This window comes from Orycteropus afer, unplaced genomic scaffold, assembly GCF_000298275.1.
Source record: "Orycteropus afer afer isolate SDZICR_OR568_19922 unplaced genomic scaffold, OryAfe1.0 scaffold00187, whole genome shotgun sequence".
NCBI lineage: Eukaryota > Metazoa > Chordata > Mammalia > Tubulidentata > Orycteropodidae > Orycteropus > Orycteropus afer.
The window spans coordinates 3,457,724-3,473,642 of record NW_006921774.1 but is presented as its reverse complement, the minus strand read 5'-3'; positions in this window follow the sequence as shown (position 1 = coordinate 3,473,642).

Genomic DNA, 15,919 nt, shown 5'->3' with positions numbered 1-15,919 from the left:
AACTTCAAGTTGAACTTGCATATGAGCAGTTGATGGACTGTTGCACAATCAGATCCTGGCCTTGTTTTGGCTGAAGATATTGAACTTTTCTGTCTCCTCTTGCCACAGATGTAGACAATCTGACTCCTGTGTATTCTACCTGGTGAAGTCTACATGTATAGCTGCCTTTGTCTTGTTGAAAAAAGATATTTGCAATGAATAAGTCGTTGATCTTGCATAATTCTATCATGCTATCTCCAGAATTATTTCTGTCACCAAGGGCAAATTTTCCAACTACCAGTGATTCCACTTTGTTTCCAACTTTTGCATTCCAGTCACTAGTGATAATTAACACATCTTGATCGCATGTTTGGTCTATTTCAGACTGCAGAAGTTGATAAAAATCTTCAATTTCCTCATCATTTGCTTTGGTGATTGGTGCGAAAATTTGAATAATAGTGGTATTAACGGGTCTTCCTTGTTAGTGTATGGATATTATCCTATCTCTGACAGCATTGTATTTCAGGACAGATCTTGAAACATCCTTTTTGATGATGAATGCCAAACGATTCCTCTTCAATTTGTCATTCCTGGCATAGTAGACCATATGGTTGTCTAATTCAAAGTGGCCAAAACCAGTCCATTTCAGCTCACTAACACCTAGGATATTGATCTTTATGTGTTCCATTTCATTTTTGACAACTTCCAATTTTCCTGGATTCATACTTCATACATTCCATGTTCCAATTATTAATGGATGTTTGCAGCTCTTTCTCTTCAATTTGAGTCATGCCATGACAGCACATGGAGGTCCTGAAATACTTTATCCATACCATTAAGGTTGGTTTTACTTTGATAAGGTAGCTCTTTCCCAGTCCTATTTTGAGTGCCTTCTGACCCAACAGGCTCTTCTTCCTGCACTGTGTTGGACAATGTTTCCAAGCTATTCGCAAAGTTGCCCAGGAATGTATCAGACTGTGTTTCTCTGCTATTCATAAGGTTTTTCCCTGGCCAATATTTGAGAAGTGGGTGGTCTCCTCCTTCCTCCTAGTCTGTCTTAGTCTGTAAGCTGTGTTGAAATCTGTGCCTCATGTGCAACTCTGCTGGCATCTGAAACACCAGTGGCACAGCCTCAAGCCTCACAGCAATGTACAAGCCCCACAGGATGACAAACTGACAGATAAGTTTGTCTCCATCAGCTGTTGGAAACCTCTGCACCCTCCCCTTACCTAATTCCTACGTAGAACCTGCCACTTTGTGGTTCCTGGTCACTCTTTCCCTTTCCTGGCTCTAGGAGGTTTGGGGCCTAGCCTTGCCTCCCACCTCTTTTTACCTGAATATCCTGGTGCTCTGGAGGTCCCTGGCCTCTCCGGCTCCATCCCTTTCCTGGCTCTACAGGGCTTGGGGCCTAGCCTTGCCTCTGGCCCCTTTTTAACTAGATATCCTGCCACTCTGAAGGTCCCTGGTCTATGCACCTAGAGTGAGAAATAATATTTTATTTCTCTTTGCATGCTCAGTGGTTAGAACAGCACTGACACCAAGTAGATGTTAATGCATTTGTAAGAAAAGAAAAAGTAAATCAGTTATCCAGTGAAACAAAATAAATAAATCTCTCTAAAGGGTTGAATTAAAGGGAAATAATGAACTTTTCTAATCTAATACAACCCTATATTCACTATATTTACAAAAGACTCTATTTCTAAATAAAGTCACATTCTGAGGTTCCCAGTGGATAGAAATTTTGGAGTACAGTATTCAATACAATATAAATAGATACATGTGGTAGTTAAATTTGTGTGTCAACTTTGCTAGACCTGGTTGAGTGACTGGGCAGCTGGATGTAGTTCCCCCATAGTGAGATTGGTAATTAACTCTATAGTGGAAACTATTGGAGCAGTTGTGTAGCTGCTTCAGGAAGTGATCTGTTTCCAGTATGTAAGAACCAACTTTGAAGAAGTTCTCCAGCTGATGGCACTCTTGAACCCTGCATGTAAGTGAGTTGTTACTTAGCACCCAACCATGTTTTCTTGCCAATCTTGGGACTTTAAATGGACTTGAATTAATGGTTTACTGTATGGTTTGTTTGCTAATATCATGATGGTGCCTTTTCACTTGCCAATCTTGGGTTTGTCAACATCAGCAGCCAGTAGCTGCCTGAGTAAAAAGATGTCTATAGCTTCAGTAGGGCGACAGCAAGAGGTAGAGTTGAAGCCCAAGGTCAAGGGGCTTTCACCCAGTCCCTAGAGCTTGGCACCTGGAACTCGGACTTCTAACCTCCAAAATTGTAAGAGAATAAGCTCCTGTTTGTTAAAGCCATCCCATTTGTGCTATTTCTATTAGAGTGGGACTAGGTAACCAAGTAGACACATTGTTTGACAACACTGTTTTCTAATGTTCTTTGTATAGTTATACCAAAATTTACTATATTTGTTCATTTATTTCATAATATTACATTGTTATACTTATCTATGCATCAATTATTTCACTAGAAAAATTCAAACTAGAGATTTTTGACCCAAGTTTGTAGATTAGGCGAATATACCACTCAGACCCTCTACAACAAAGACCTGAGAATGCAAGAGAAACAGATACAAATGACAATCCTGGAATTCTGAACTTCATAGGAAAGGATAAAGAATTAGAACAAATATCAACTAAAAGAAGAAACTAAATGAAAACAATGAACAAGAAGACTTATGGGGTGGTGAATTGGCAACTGCCCTAATACAGAACAGCCATTTTGAATTATTACAAGCAGCATTCTGATCAGGGAAGGTCCTAGTTAACTAGCTCATTGTACCCAGAACTACACTGGCACTCATGACTGTGACTGGCGACCAAAGAGGTGTGATCTCCACCTTTGTCTTCCACACCCCTGCCCCTACTGAGAAGTATAGTCACTCTCCTAAACACCATCTACCTGATGGTCGGTGATTCCTCTCTTCCACTGCTCATTATCTGCTTGGTAGTCCAGCAGGCCTGTCACTTGCACCCCAACCACATGCCATCCCCTTCCACTCCACTCCCCCAGTGGCATGAGACAACCATTTGTGGAACAAGTCATGAAGAGCCATTCACTTTTGAGGACAGAGAGTTGAATCCTTGTGGATCAGGCACTGTATGCTGGCCACTCTCATATTTGCAGGCACACATCCCCCTAAATCAAGCCCATTGTCTCCATGTTTGGTGATGCCCATGTACGTAGGCCACACGCCAAGAGTCCTCTATCTCCATGGTCTTTGGCATGGATACCTACCTGTGGATCAGGTACTGCAGTCATATTACCTACACAGTCAGTGGCACATGCCACTGCAGACCAGGGGCCATACCATCACTTATGTGGTGGGCAATGAGCATCACTGCTGACCAAGCACCATTTTCTCATCACCTCTTGACTTTGAAGAAAATTCATAAGTTGGGTTGAACATGCTAAGTGTAGACATCCACTGATTTGTCTAGCAGCCATTAAAGTTAGGATCAGAGGCTCAGGGAAACCCAACTGGTCAGAAGGTCAATTTATTAGTACAGCACACAGAATATAATTAAAACCTTGGGATTGGATGAGGATGCCTGTAAGCATGTAATGAGAAAGATTTCAAGGGAGGAACTTTGCATAATATCAATATATAAAAGCTTAAAGTAGGGTGATGGAAGGGAATAAAGGAGACTAGAATAGAGAAAAGAAAATCTGAAGAAAATTATGCTACAAAAGCCAGTAGAAGACTTTCATGAAGAAGGAAGTAACCAGTGGAGTGATTAGCTAAGACAAGGAGTGAAAAATATATATTGGATTGAGTGAGATAAAAATCATTGGCTACCTGAAGAAGAGTAGTTCTATGAAAAGATGAGAGCAGAAGCTAACTGTAGTGCGCCATAAATGTTGTTATCTTTTATATATTGAGTGTGTCTATGGTAGTTAGATTGTGTGTCAACCTGCTTGGGCCAAGATCCTAAGTGGTTTATCAGTTATGATGTAGTTATCCCCGATGAAGACATCTGATATAATGTAATCACCTCCATGATAATATATGTTATGAGCAGTCAAACAATAGAAAGGGAGTTTCCTTTGGGGTGTGGTCTGCTTCCAGTATATATATATAAGAATGTTGTTATTGTTGTTATGTGCCATTGAGTCAGACCCAACTCATAGCGACCCCTCCTTGGGTTTCTGAGGCAGTATCACTACGGAAGCAAATTGCCCCATTTTCCTTCCGAGGAGTGGCTGGTGGGTTTGAACCACCAGCCTTCTGGTTAGCAGTCAAGTACCTTACGCACTTTTGCTTGGGATCTTGCCTTCAGCTCATCATCTGAACTTGAACCAGCAGCCTGGCGTATGCCTACCAATCTTGGAACTGTTACCTTCAAAGCCTGTGAACAGCCTGCCATTTTACCTACCAATCTTGGGTTCACCAGCCACTGTAGCTGTGCGAGTCAAGAGAAGCCCCTAGTTTGACTTTTGACCCACAGACTTAGGATAAAATAACTTCTACAACAGCCTGAGTCATTTCCTTGAGATCAATCTCTCTCTCTAAGATTCACTAGTTTTGCTTCTCTAGAGAGCCCAGCTTAAGACAGTGTACTTCAACCACATTAAGAAAGTTTCATCATGTGATATTTTTACTTTCTAAGAATTATAAGGAAATATTTCAGGCTGAGGTGTTATAGTCTCTTAATTTTATTAAAGACAAAACAAGACAGTGTGTTCATCCACATGATGTATTTTCTTGGCAAGTATGAAGCATATTCAATAACTGCACATATTTTGAGACTGTAACAGAAGTAGCAAGTTGTCTTTTGATAATGGATGTAGAAGTTTGTCAGCTCATGATGCAATTTGGCAAATTTTATTCAAGAAAAAGAGATTGCCTAGAATCTACAAGTGATTTTGACAATGGCACACCTTATATCAATAGAGACAACATGTAATAATGAACATTTGCACTAATCTCACATCATCCATTTTCTTTTATTTGCATGCCTCACCAAAAAAACTATACACACACACACACGTATATATATATATATATATATATATATATATATATATATTGCTGCTATGTTCCATCTGAAATGAGCAGGAGAAAAAATATAGACTTGTGATGCAGAGGGCAAAGAGCTTTCCTTCATGAAATAGCTAACACTAGCCACTCCTCAGAAGGAAGATGGGGCAATCTACTTCCATAGTGATACTGCCTCAGAAACCCAAGGAGGGGTCGCTATGAGTCAGGTCCAACTTGACGGCACATAACAACAACAACAGGCAAGATCATGGGCTTTGTACTGACTCCAACATTGATTAACTCTATTCCATTTAGCAAGTTAGTTAACTTGCTAACTTCATCAGAGGTTTGTTTCTTTTATTTTTTATATTAAAAGAAAATTAAAACATTTTCCTTCTCAAAGATTACTGAATGGATTAAATTCCCTTTAAAATATGCAAACAGACCTACGAAATACTTGAGATATATTTTTTAAACTTTTCCTTTTTTCTCTCCTTTTCTCTCCAGTGAAAGTTGTTTGTTCAAGTAGACCTTTCATGAGTCTAGGTACTATCATCCAATATATTTAGATTTATTTGCATGAAAATCAGGTGCTCCAAATAATAGATATTAATTTGCAAGTTCTCCTAGAAGCAAGAAGACCTTCAAGACCTGTGAGTTCTCCTAAGTATATTGACCCTCACCAAGGACTGGATTACAAAAACAACAACTAAATTCTTTAAAACTATAAAGTGACTAAGCTTCTGTGAGGGACACATGTATAGTTTTTAATCTCATTAACAAACATTTATTTTTCATAAACCTTTGAAGAAGGAACAGCTCTTTCCTAAGAAAACAACTTCTGAACTCAGTCTTTCAGTTGAAATCAAACATCACTTTCTGTAAAAATTACCTTCATCTCTAGACCCAGCAAGATAAGAGGTGTCTCCTTTTGCTAGTCTAGCTATCTGGTATATTCTTACCATCAAAGTGTAACTGTAATTTTGATAGTCACAACTACTCAATTTTCAAATATGAGTTATCCAAAAAATTCAGGGAAGGGAACCTAACTGATTTATGGAAAGTGTAAATATATATTGGCCTCCTCATTTCACTAAAAAACCTGTTTAAATTTTTTCTGAGGGTTTATTTCTTTTTAGACACTCCAGTCTAAAAATAATGTTTGCTGGTATACAAATTCAAGGCAGATTAGAAGAAAGAATTGTGAAGTAGAAAGTGAAATTATGAGCAGACATGATATCAAAAGGAAATAGCATTAAAGTAGGAGAATGAAAGTAAAATATGATATATATAGGAAACGAGAAGTCAAAGCAGTTGATGAGCATTTTGTGCTACATGAAAAGCCATACACATTTCCATCACTCCTTAGGGAGCCCTTCTGATGCTACACAGTAAGTATAGTGAGAAATGATTAGTGTTGATCTTGTAAACATTGACAAAAGATCCGAAACTAATATGTTTTGACAACACTTTCACCCAAAATGGTGATTCTTCAATAAGTATTTGTCTCTTTAAGTGTTAGTTTCAGGTAACTGGAACTTCATTTACATTAAACTGTAGATTTGCCAATCATATTAGAAAAAGACTCAGAAAGAAGATGGAGCAATCTACTTCTGTAGTGATACTGCATCGGAAACCCAAGGAGGGGTCGCTATGAGTCAGGTCCAACTTGACGACACATAACAACAACAAACAACAATTGGAAAAAGAATGTGTTTGTGATGTAGTAAATTATGTAGTGTGGCTTTTCTAGCTATAAGTCTTTATAAACTCCAAGGTGGAATTTTCCATAACAACTGAGTAGCTCCTGACTATAAAAGTCATTCACCTAGATAGAGTATTTCTGTTGGGAGCAGCACAAAGCAATCTGCTGGGAAGTTCACTCTCTCTCAGGTGTATAGAATTCAAATGTGGGGATTGGTTAGTTTGGTCACTCTGCCAGGCTCAAAAAGGAGCCCTCCCTCCTAGAGGCAGAAAAAATCTCTCACTGCCAGCTGGAAGGCATGAGAGACACACATTGTTGGGAGAGAGAATGAGAGACATGCACTGCTGGCAGAGAGACTGAGAGAGACTGTCAGCTGAGAGATGGTGGGCTGAGAGACTGAACGTGTCCCTGCACTTGAATTGTAGCCTGTTGCTTCCTTAATCAATCCCATAATCTGTGAGTTCTGTGTGGCCACTGCAGCAAACTATCGAACCCAGCAGAGAGGTGGTGGGTGCTATGGGAGGAACAGTTGGTGTCAGGGTTGGTGAACGCGGACTGCAGGGAGGCAGCATGTCTGGCCTCGCAAGGATAAGCCTTGGGCTACTGATGGTGATCCTGTCTTCCTCTTGTGGGGTTAGAAGAGGTCAGAAGATGTGGCCTCCTTGCCCCTTTGTCAGTGGTAATAGAAAAAAGAAGAGTGCAGGTATTCCTCAATGAGGATTGGTATAAATGTGGTAAACTAGGATACTAAAATATTTGTTAGATTATGTTCCAAAGAATGATCATTTGAAATGTCTCTAGAAAAAAATACATTTCCTCCTTTCTGTCTGCTTCGACAGATTCTCCCTTAAAGCTGTTGAAAAGAAAGCAAGTGTGTGTGTGTGTGTACACACACATACATACATACATACATACCTATATATACATATATATATAAATACACATACATATGGGAGCTCTGGTAGCATAGTGCCTAAGGCACTGACTGCTAACCAGAAGGCTGGCGGTTCAAACCCACCAGCCACTCCTTGGAAGGAAGATGGGGCAATCTACTTCCGTAGTGATACTGCCTGGGAAACACAAGGAGGGGTCACTATGAGTCGGGTCTGACTTGATGGCACATAACAACAACAAACACACACACACACACACACACATACACATATATATATACTAAAACCCACTTCCCTCAAGTTGATTCTGATTTATAGCTACCCTTCAGGATAGAGTAGAACAGCCCATAGGATTTCTAAGGCTGTAAATGTTTACTGAAGCAGATCGTCATATCTCTCTCCCAGGCAGCAGCTGGTGGCTTCAAACCACCAACTTTTTCATTAGCAACCACATTCAACTACTTAGCTTCAACTGCTTAGCTGATCACAGCAGTTTCCACCATGGAGGTGTTTACAATCTCATCGTGGTGAATAACTACATGCAGCTGCCAACCTACTCAAAACCACAGCCCAGCCAAGCTGACACACAACTTTAACTACCACAAGAAGTATCATAAGAAATTAGAAAAGTATCAACCACTACGCCTCCAGAGCTCCTATCCAGGGTATTAAAAAAAAAAACAACACTGCCATGGAGTCGAGTCTGACTCATAGTGACCCTTCCTTGGGTCACGAGGCAGTATCACTATGGAAGTAGATTGCCCAACCTTCCTTCTGAGGAGTGACTGGTGGGTTTGAACCACCAGCCTTCTGGTTAGCAGTCAAATTGCCTTAGGCACTACACCACCAGAGCTCCCTATCCAGGGTAAACTTAAGCCAAAACCAACTCCGAGTAAATTATGACTTATAGCGACCCCCTTCAGGGTTCTGAGGCTGTAAATCTTTACAGAAATAGATTGCCCCATCTTCCTTCCACAAAGCGGCTGGGGGATTTCAACTGCCAATCTTCTGGTTAGCAGTCAGTATGTTGTTGTTATTGTTGTTATGTGTCATCGAGTCAGACCCGACTCATAGCGACCCCTCCTTGGGTTTCCGAGGCAGTATCACTATGGAAGTAGATTGCCCAACCTTCCTTCCGAGGAGTGGCTGGTGGGTTTGAACTGCCAGCCTTCTGGTTAGCAGTCAAGTGCCTTAGGCACGACGCTATAGTTCCTATCAAATCAGGGATGTCATTCAAATTCATTTCCACTCCAAACCAACATGGTCATTCAATACAGAAAATAAAGTTACTTCTATTTTCATAAAATAGTAATGAAACAAATGAACTCCTTAATGGCTGTACCAAAGATTGTGAGAAAAGAAAGAGAAATCTGGAACTGGTAGGCAGTAGTCAATAGAAATGTCTTAGTTCTCTAGTGATGCTACAAATATTAGCATAGTGACTTTACCAAACAGAAACTCATTATTCTCTTATGGGCATAGTGCTTAAGGCATTTGACTGCTAACCAGAAGGCTGGTGATTCAAACCCACTAGATGCTCCACAGAAGGAAGATGGGGCAATCTACTTCTATAAAGATTTACCTCCTTGGAAGCCCAATGGAGGTTTCTATGAATTAGAATAAACTCTATGGCAGTGGGTTTATAGTTTAGGAGGCTAAAAGTCCAAACCATCACTAGTGGCTAGATGAAGGCCCCTAAAAACCTTGGGATTCAGCTCTGCCTCTTTTTCCAGGCCCACTAGAATTGGAGCTTCTTCTGACTCTCAGCTATGGCTGTGAGGCTGATAAACCCAAGATTAGCAGGTTAAATTGTGCAATCCCAAAACCAGCAAGCAATATGGCATGCCACTGGTTCAAGTCCAGGAACTAGAGATGAAGACTCTGCCAAATAATGCATGATACAAAATGTGCAAAAAAAAAAAAAAAACTCAAGGAGTTTCCCAAACCTTCTCCATATATACTGGAAGCAGGCCACACCTTGAAAGTAACTCCTCTTCAACTACTTAGCTGATCACAGCAGTTTCCACCATGGAGGTGTTTACAATCTCATCATGGTGAATAACTACATACAGCTGCCAAGCCACTCAGAACTACGGTCCAGTCAAATTGACACACAACTTTAACTACCACAAGAAGTATCATAAGAAATTAGAACAGTATCAAAGGGCTGCAAGTAACAACAATTTAAGATTCCTGTAGGCTGGCCCACATTGGAAAAGAGCATGAGTTTATTGAGCTAAGTAAAAGTGAAAGAGGCATAGAGCAAAAATCACCTGCATCAGATGACTCTTTTCTCATGATTTTCTTCCAATTATAATGCTTGGATTTTGTTCTTTATGAATCAGGGAACCCATTTTCTCCTTATGCAAAATAAATATTTATTTGCAATGATAAGTGCTAAAAAAAAAAAAAATGTGCTCCGTGTATATGTATATGGGTGATGTGGGTGACAATGGACAAAAGCCTCTAGGCTGTTACAGATGAATATTTAGATTGCAGTGAATGTCAAAAAACAAAATGCATATGGATTGTTGAATGGAAACCATTTTGATCTGTAAACTTTCACCCAAATCACAAATAAATAAATAAATAAAATAAGTATTATCAAGATATTTCTTTTTTAACTACCCCAGGAAGTATCATAAAATATAAGAAATAGCCTTGATGACTGCATGCCAGTGTGTCTCATATAAAAGATGTTGTGTTCTGATATGATTATCCTGAGGAGTTCTCAAAGGCAAGTGGTTTTCACCTGAAGGGGATAGTCATTTTTTGTCAGTCACTTAGAAAATGATGACTTCTTGATTAGAAAAAAGAAAAACTATGATGTAAGCAAGCAAACAAACAAAGACTTCCAGACTTAGGTAGGCAAGAAAGAGATCTGCTTATCCCTTTAGAGTCTTTTTTTCTTGGGTATTCCTTAAAAGCCAAGAGTCCTTGGATGGGACAAATGTTTAAGCATGCCATTAATAGGCAAAAAGTTGGTGAGTCAACCCCACCCAGAGGTGCCTGGGAAGACGGGTCTAGTGATCAACTTCTGAAAAGTCACAGCCTTGAAAACCCTACAGAGCAGTTCTACTCTGCACATGTGAGGTCATTATGAGGTGGAATGGATTCAATGACAACTAACAATAACTCTTAAAGAACAAGGTGTACATCAAGTTCTTTAGTCTCCCTTAGGGGAGGGTGTAAGAAGTGCCTCTGGAACTCTTCATTATAAGGCCATGTGAAGCAATTGATGTGTTTATAACATGATTAGATTTTTATTTATAAAGCTCAATCTCCCTGCAGTGTGGGGAATAGATCTGATAGCTGAAATAAGGGTATCCATTAGGAAGTTTTTGAAGCCTGAACTGAAGGAAATGAAAAGGAGGAAGTAGATTAATGAGCTATTCAGAAGAAAGAATGAAGAGAAATCACAAATTTGTGTGAAAATATGAGAAGTTGAGTTTGGGATATGTTGAGATGAACTACCTGGAAAATTTGCACATAGGAATGTACAGCGGACAATGAAATATTTGGTCCTGAGGCTCAGAAGAAAGTTCTGTGCTGGGGATATGTATATGAACACTCTCAGAGTATAGAAGGGAATTTAAAAGAAAGAAAGGAGAAGGAATCACATGAGTGTATGTAGATGCAGTGTGAGAAGAAAAGAGAACTAGAACAAAATGCTTGGGAAATCTGAGATGGGTAAGAAAAGAAATTCACAAATATTACTGTAAAAAAAATTGAAAAAAATTACCAGGAAGAAGAAACACACAAGCACACAGTGAATGCCTAGGGCCACTGCCAGGGGCTGAGAAGGAAGTTGGATTTTAATCAACAAAGAGGGAGGGTATTTTAAATCCAAATCCAAACTCACTGCTGTCCAGTCGATTCCAATTCAGAGTGACCCTACCAAGACACAGTAAATCTTCCTTTAGGGTCTCCAAGGCTGTATATCTTTGTGGAAGCAGATTATCACATTTTCTCCAACAAAGTGGGTTGTAGATTTGAACTGTGGATCTTTTGGTTAGCACCTGAGCAGTTTAATCATTGTTCAATATTTTCCATAAAATCTTTCAATGTTGCAACTTGAAGCCTAAATTTTTTTCTTTAGTTCTTTCAGCTTGAGAAATGCCAAGTGTGTTCTTCCCCCCTTTGACTTTACAACTCCAGATCTTGGCGCATTTCATTATTCTTTACTTTATCTTCTCAAGCTACACTTTGAAATTTGCCCAGCTCTTTTACTTCATCATTTTCTTCCATTCACTTTAGCTGCCCTCTGTTCCAGAGTCTCTCATGACAAATGTTTGCTGTTCTCTTTCTTTCCTATTTTTGAATGATCTTTTGCTTTCTTCATGTATGATGTCCTTGATTTCATCCCAGAGCACATATGGTGTTTGGTCACTGATGTTCAGTTCATCAAATCTATTCTTCAGATGTTCTTTAAATTTAGGTAGGATACGTTGTTGTCAGTTGCCGTCAAGTAGGCTCCCACTCATAGCAACCCTATGTACAACAAAATGAAACACTACCTAGTCCTGTGCCAGCCCCACAATCCTTGCTATACCTGAGCCCATTGTTGCAGCCACTATGTCAGTCCATTTATTGAGGGCCTTCCCTTTTTTGTTGACCCTCCACATTACCAAGCATGATATCCTTCTCCAGGGAATGGTCCCTCCTGACAACATGACCAAAGTAGGTGAGAAGAAGTCTGGCCATTCCTGCTGCACTTCTCCAGGACAGATTTGTTAGTTCTTCTGGCAGTTCATGGCACTTGCAGTACTCTTTACCAACACCACAACTCAAAAGCATCAACTCTTCTTCAGTCTTCCTTATTCATTGTCCAGCTATCACAAGCATATGAGGCAATTGAAAACACCATGGCTTGGGTTAGGCTTACCTTAGTCTTCAAAGAGATATCTTTACTCTTCAGCACTTTAAAGAGGTCTTTTGTAGCAGATTTGCCCAATGCACTACATCATTTGACTTCTTGACTGCTGCTTCCATTAGTGTTGATTGTGAAACCAAGTAATACGAAATCTTTAACAACTTCAGTCTTTTCTCTATTTATCATGATGCTGTTCATTGGTTCAGCTGTGAGGATTTTCATTTTCTGTTGAGCTGTAATCCATACTGCAGACTGTAGTCTTTAATCTTCTTCAGTAAGTACTTCAAGTCATCTTCATTGTCAGTGAGCACAGTGGTTTTGTCAACATATTACCGGTTGTTAATGATTCTTCCTCCAATGCTTATGCTGCATTCTTCTTGATATACTCCATTTTCTCAGATTATTTGCTCACCATACAGATTGAGTAAGTATGGTAAAAGGATACAACTCTGACACACTGTCTTTCTGATTTTAAACCATCAAGTATCCTTTTGTTTTGTTCAAATGACAGCCTACTGCTCTATATAGGTTCCTCATGAGCACAAGTAAGTGTTCTGGAATTCCCATTATCCTCAAGGTTATTCATAATTTGTTGTGATCAGTAGAGTCAGATGTTTTGTGCAATCAATAAAACACAAATAAACATTCAGTATTCTTTGCTTTCACCCATGATCCATCTGACATCAGCAATGATAACCTTTGTTCCACATCCTCTTCTGAATTCAACTTGCATTTCTGGAAGTTTCCTGTCAATATACTACTGCAACTGTTTTTGAATTATCTTCAGCAAGATTTTACTTGCATGTGATATTAATGATATTGTTTGATAATTCCCACATTTAGTGAGATCACCTTTCTTTGGAATAGGTACAAATATTGATCTCTTCCTGTCAGTTGGCCAGGTAGCTGTCTTCCAAATCTCTTTGTATAACCAAATGAGTGCCTTCAACAGCGCATCCATTTCTTGAGACATCTCAATGAATATTCCATCAATTCCTGGAGTCTTGTTCTTTGCCAGTTCCTTCAGTGCAGCTTCAACTTCTTCCTTTAACACCATTGGTTCTTGAACATCTGTCGCTTCCTGAAGTGGATGAAGATTGACCAGCTCTTTGGTACTATGACTCTGTGTATTCCTTCCATCTTCTTTTGATGTTTCCTGTCATTCAATATTTTGTCCAAAGAATCTTTCAATATTGCATCTTGAGGCTTAAATTTTTTTCTCAGTTCTTTCAGCTTGATAAATGCCAAGAGTGTTCTTCCCTTTTGGTCTTCTAACTGCAGGTCTTTGCACATTTCATTGCCATAATTGACTTTGTCTTCTTGAGGTGCTATTTGAAACCTTCTGTTCAGCTCTTTTATCTTGTCCATTCTTTCATTTGCTTTAGCTACTCTCCACTCAAGGACAAGTTTCAGAATCTCTTCTGACATCCATTTTGGTCTCTTCTTCCTTTCTTATCTTTTTAATGACTTCTTGCTTTCTTCATGGATGACGTTCTTGATGTAATCCCACAATTCTTCTGGTTTTTGGTCATTGGCGTTCAATGCATCAAATCTATTCTTTAGATGGTCTCTAAATTCAGGAGGGATATACTCAAGGTCATATTTCGGCTCTTGCAGACTTGATTTAATTTTCTTCAAGTTGAATTTGCATATGAGCAGTTGATGGTCTGTTTCACAATCTGCTCCTGACCTTGTTTTGGTTGAAGATATTGAGCTTTTCCATAACCTCTTGCCACAGATGCAGTCAATCTGATTCCTGTGTACTCCATGTGGTGAAGTCCATGTGTATAGCCACTGTTTATGTTGTTGAAAAAAGATATTTACAGTGAATAAGTCATTGGTCTTGCAAAATTCTATCATGCATTCTCCAGAATTATTTCTGTCACCATGGCCAAATTTTCCAACTGTTGGTGGTTTTCTTTGTTTCCAACTTCTTCATTCCAGCCACCAGTAATAATCAGCGCATCTTGATTGCATGTTCAATCAATTTCAGACTGCAGAAGTTGATAAAAATCTTCAACTTCCTCATCTTTGGCTTTGGTGGTTGGTGCATAAATTTTAGTAATAGTAGTATTAACTGGTCTTCCTTGTAGGCATATAGATATTATCCTATCACTGACAGCACTGTACTTCAGGATAGATCATGAAACATCCTTTGTGATGATGAATGCCATACCATTCCTCTTCAAATTGTCATTCTTGTCATAGTAGATCATATGGTTGTCTGATTCAAAATGGCCAAAACCAGTCCATTTCTGCTCACTATGCCTAGGATATCAATCTTCATATGTTCCATTTCATTTTGGAAAACTTCCAATTTTCCTAGATTCATACTTTTTATATTCCATGTTCAGATTATTAATGAATGTTTGCAGCTGTTTCTCCTTAATTTAAGTCATGCCACATCAGCAAATGGAGGTCTCAAAGCTTTATCCACATCATTAAGTTCTACTCTGGTTCTACTCTGATGAGGCAGCTTTTTCCCAGTCCTATTTTGAGTGCTTTCTTACCTAAGGGGCTCATCTTCCTGCACTGTACCAGACAATGTTTCCAGGCTATTCATTAAGTTGCCCAGTAGTGTATCAAACAGTGTTCTTCTGCTACTAATAAGGTTTTCCCTGACCAATTTTTTCAGAAGTGGGTGGCCTCTTCCTTCTTCCTAGTCTGTCTCAATCTGTAAGCTGTGTTGAAACCTGTGCACCATGTGCAACCCTGCTGGCATTTGAAACACCAGTGGCACAGTCTCAAGCCTCAGAGAAACATGCAAGCCACCACAGTATGACAAACTGACAGACAAGTTCATCTTCCTTATCTGTTCATAACCTCTCTGCCCTCCCCTTACCCAGATTCTACCTGGATCCTACTGCTTTGTCTTACCTAGCATTCCCTCTAGAGCTCTGGTAGCATAGTGGCTAAAGCACTTGACTGCTAACCAGAAGGCTGGCAGTTCAAACCCACCAGCCACTCCTCGGAAGGAAGGTTGGGCAATCCTACTTCCGTAGTGATACTGCCTCGTAAATCCAAGGAGGGGTCGCTATGAGTCGGGGCCGATTCGACGGCACATAACAACAACAAGCATTCCCTCACTTTCTTGCCCATGGGGTGGGGCCTGTCATCTTCCCCTTATCTGGTTCCTGCCTAGATTCATACTTTGTGCATTCCGCATTCTAATTATTAATGGATGTTTGCAGCTGTTTCTTCCAATTTTGAATCTTGCCACATCATCAAATAGAGATTCAGAAAGCTCTATTCCATCTACATCATTAAAGTTGGCTCTGCTTTGAGGAGGTAGCTCTTTCCCAGTCATATTTTGAGTGCCTTCTGACCTGAGGAGCTCATCTTCTGGTACTATATTGGACACTATTTCAGGACTATTCATAATGTTTTCTAGTAATCTATCAGACAGTGTTTCACTGCTATTCATAAGGTTGTCACTGCCAGTTCATTGAGAAGTGGATGGTCCCTTTCT